This window comes from Magnolia sinica, chromosome 8 (genome assembly GCF_029962835.1).
Source record: "Magnolia sinica isolate HGM2019 chromosome 8, MsV1, whole genome shotgun sequence".
Taxonomy (NCBI): Eukaryota; Viridiplantae; Streptophyta; class Magnoliopsida; order Magnoliales; family Magnoliaceae; genus Magnolia; species Magnolia sinica.
In genome coordinates, this window is record NC_080580.1 from 66,153,570 (window position 1) to 66,158,198 (window position 4,629).

General features: G+C 38.6%; 1 non-coding gene across 1 annotated transcript; it reads left to right on the forward strand.

Moving 5' to 3' along the window:
* The first annotated feature begins 4,067 nt into the window (after nt 1-4,067).
* Nucleotides 4,068-4,174, forward strand: LOC131254638 (small nucleolar RNA R71). The gene has a single exon (XR_009175762.1). It is a non-coding gene; the product is annotated as a small nucleolar RNA R71 (small nucleolar RNA).
* The last annotated feature ends 455 nt before the right edge of the window (nt 4,175-4,629 follow it).

The window sequence follows — 4,629 nt, forward strand, 5'->3', positions numbered from 1 at the left end:
GGGTCTTAAATACAGTATGATATGCCCATAAGGCATCAGTCAATCGGATTGAGCAATCCTTACGGTCAGAGTTAACTATTTTTAAAAAATATATTTAATTTTCCTATTGGAAATCTCAGCTTGCCCACTTGTTTGTGAGTGGTATGGAGTGCTCACCTTATGGGAGATGATATATTTCTTCATCAAGTTCGCAAATGGCCTATTACAAAAATGTGAGCCTCCATCACTAACGATGACTTGAGGAGTTTCGAACTAAGAAAGGATGTTCTCTTTTAAGAATTTAATGACCATTTGATTATCATTGTTTTAGCACGGGATCGCTTTTACCCGTTTAGTGACATAGTATACCACTAACAAAATATATAAATTCCTAAAAGATTGGGGGAATGGTCCCATGAAATCAATGCCCTAACAATCAAATGCTTCAATGATTATAATGGGGTTTAAATGCATCATATTTCTATGGGACAATGCTCCCAACTTCTGACAATGCTCACAAGCTTTGCAAAACTCGTGACTGTCCTTGAACGTAGTGGGCTAATAAAAGCCACACTGTAGAATTTTGTCCATGGTCTTTTTAGCAGAAAAGGACCACCGCATGCCTGAGAATAACAAAAGGAGATGACACTTTGGTGTTCATTTTTTAGTACACATCTCCTTATGATTTGGTCTGGGCAATATTTAAACAAATATGGATCGTCCTAGAAGAATTTGCGTACCTCAGCGAAGAATTTTTTCTTATCTTGTGCAGTCTAATGTGTTGGCGTGAAACCTGTAGCAAGATAATTAGCAATATCCACAAACCAAGGTGAATGGGAGACTTTAAATAATTGTCATTAGGGAACATGTCATTTATATGTATCGTCTCAAGGGAATCAGGGAGATCAAGGCGGGAAAGATGGTCAGACACTATGTTCTCTACTCCCTTTTTAACCTTTATTTCCAAATCGAATTCTTGGATTAGGAGGATCCATCTTTTCAAGAGGGACTTAGCATCATTCTTAGAAAGAAGATACTTGAGTGCCACATGATTAGTGCAGATGATGATCTTAGATCCGATCAAGTAGGACCTAAATTTATCCAAAGCGAATACTATGGCTAAGAGTTCCTTCTCCGTAGTAGAGTAATTCACTTGGGTAGGATTTAAGGTTCTACTTACATAATGTATAATGTAGGTCTTCTTATCTTTTTTCTAACCCAATACTGCCCCAAGAGCATAATTAGACGCATCGCACTTAAGTTCAAAACGGATGCTCCAATCCGATGGATGCATATAAGTGCAGTGGTTAGCATGCCCTTGAGCGTAGAAAAAGCTTCCTAGCACATCCTTATCTACCTCAATTCCTTTGGACAAGATGATATGTCCAAGGACAATCCCCTTATGAACCATGAAATGACACTTCAACCAATTTAGTACCAAATTCTTTTCCTCACATCGCTTCAGCGCATTTTTCAAATTTTCCAAGCATTAACTGAAGGATGGACCAAAACTGAGAAATCATCCATGAAGACCTTTAGATATATCTCCACCATATCAGAAAAAATACTCAACATATATCACTAAAAGGTGAAGGAGGCATTACATAGTCCAAATGGCATCCTTCGATAGTAAATGTGCCAAAAGGACATGTGAATGTGGTCTTTTCCTGGTCTTCAAGGGCTATCTCGATCTAATTATAGCCCGAATATCCATCAAGGAAATAGATAGGAATGACCAGCTAGCCTTTCTAAAATTTGATTGATGAAGGGCAAAGGAAAGTGGGCCTTCCTCATGATAGTATTCAACTTCCTGTAATCAATACACATTCTCTAACCAATAGTGACTCTAATTGGCATGAGTTCATTGTCAGCATTGTCTACGATGGTTATTCCATGCTTCTTAGGAACCACATGAGTTAGACTCACCCATTGACTATCGGATATTGGTTATATAATACCCACATCCAATAGTTTAAGTACCTCGGCCTTAACCACTTCCTTCATGTTTGGAATTAATCTACATTATGGTTGCCGGGAGGTCTTTGCATAGTCCTCCAGATAAATTTAGTAAGTACAAATTAAAGGGTCAATTCTCTTGAGGTCCGCAATCGACCATCCAAGGGCTCTCTTATACTTAATGAGAGTAGAGATAAGCCTACTCTCTTGTTCTTGCTCAAGGTGGGAAGAAATCACCATCAGGTATGTCTCATCTTGACCTAAATAGGGATATTTCAAATCAGAGGGCAAAAGTTTTAGGTCAAGCTTCGATGCCTTGAGGTTAAATGGTAGAAGCACTACATCAGTTTGAGGCAATTCTTCAAATTGTGGCCTCCACTGGTTAACTTCAAGTACCTCCACAATATCAAGCATGACACTCATCTCCCTAATCATATTATCATCAAACTCATGGAAATGGCATGTCTCTAGAGGGTCAGAGGATAAGGTCAAAAGTGTTCTATCTTCCACAAAAGAGTCAATCAGGTTAATATCATGGGAATCGTCATCATCCTCTAACTGTTTGCATGTATTGAAAAAGATATTCAACTCCAATGTCATATTTCCAAAAGGTAAACTCATGACTCCATTCGTGTAATTAATGATTGCATTTGATGTGGCAAGGAATGGGCGACCAAGAATGATAGGTGTTTGAGTGCTCATGTCCACAATGGGTTGAGTATCCAATATGATAAAATCTACTAGGTAGTAGAATTTATCAATCTAGACCAACACATCTTCAGTTATCCCTCTCGGTACTCAAATTGAGCGATCAACAAGTTGTAATGTAGTTTGAGTAGTTTTAATTCACCTAGACCCAGTTATTCATAGATCGAGTATATGATCAGATTTACGCTTGCTCCTAAATCAAGAAGTGTGTGCTTAATGTGGTAATTCCCAATTACACAAGCAATGGTTAGCATACCAGGATCTTTGTATTTTTGTAGAACATATTGCTTTAGGATGGCACTCACTTTTTCTGTTAGAAAGATGTTCTTTTGAATATTTTGTTATCTTTTGGTCGTACATAAGTCTTTCAAAAATTTGGCATATGAAGGTATTTGTTTAACTGCATCTAGTAGAGGGATGTTGACATTCACTTGTTTCAGCACCTCTAGAATGTCCTAAGAGTTAGAGAGAGGTTTTGATACAATTAACCATTGGGGGAATGGTGCAATCGGATTACCTTGAACTTTCGGTTCTAAATCTTATAGAGTGTTGCTAGGTCTATCAGTTTCATCTACTTTCGGTTCCTTAGACTTTTTAACCCTTACCGGAATAAGTTTGTCAATTATCATCCCACTCCTAAGAGTGGTGATAGACTTAGCTTGCTCCATTTGATTTGAAGAGCTTAGATCACATATTTCGTATTGTGGTTTAGGATTGGGGAAAGGTTGGGCTAGAAGAATCCCTTTTTCCCCAATTGAATTTTTTATCTCACACCCATATATGGCCTTTGAAAGGTCCTAAAGGGTTTGCAATATACTCTGATTGATAAGCTCTTGGTTTTAAATATGTTTCTAGACCAGATCCTCTTGAGGTTTCCCTTGATTTAAGAATTGGTTAGGGATTCCTTGAGGAGTGCATTTTGTCCATTCCTCCAATTAACATTTGGATGATTTCTCCAACTAGGATTATATGTTTTAGAGATGGGTCCATTGAAAGGTCTTTGGTAGTTGTTCATGGCATTTCAGTGCTCATTCAGTGCCTCTTGAAAAGCAGGTATTGTTGGGCAATTTTTAATTGTATGTATGATGCAAGCACAGATACCGCAAACAACTTCTTTAGCCTTATCCTTCTTAAGTTCCATATCCTCGACCTTCCTTACGAGACTGACCACTTTAGCATTTATATCATCATCCTATTTCAACAAATATATCCCACCCCTCTCCCTTGCTTGAGTAGGCTTAGATGTGGTGCTAAGTTTTGGGGAGAAGTCCCATGATTGTGCGATCTCAGCGAGTTTGTCAAGATAATCCCACACCTCATCGACATTTTTGTTCATGAACTCCCCCTTGCACATCATCTCGATGAATTAGCATAGGGAAGATGTCAGTCCATCGTGGAAAAAAGTTAATATGCGCCACATTTCAAAACCGCGTTGTGGACATGTACTGACGAGATCCTTAAACCGCTCCCAACATTGGAAGAATGTTTCATCTTCCTTTTGGGTGAAGTTCATGATCGATTTCCTGATGGTGCTCGTCTTATGGTATGGAAAGAATTTTTTTATGGACTCCATCATGTCATTCCATGTGCCAATTGATCATGAACGTAATGAGTGCAACCATGTCTTAGTTTTTTCTTTAAAGGAGAAAGGAAAGAGTTTTAGCCTGACCATATCCTTAGACATGTTTGGAAAGTATAAAGTGGCTATAACCTCGTCAAACTGTTGCAAGTGCAGGTATGAACTTTCAGATTTGAGTCCAAGGAACTTTGGAAGAAGTTGGATCACTCTAGGCTTGATATCCATGATTCCTGTGTTTCCTAGAAAAACCATACAGGAAGTGGTGCTCACCTCGGCCGATTGTAAATAGTCTCATAAAGTATGAGGTGGGGGTGGTCGATGCACCTCATTCTCATCTTGAATTTCCTCCACCGTAGGTTGGGGTGGATTTGGAGGTTGATTGCTAGTTGATTTGCAGTCATAACTTT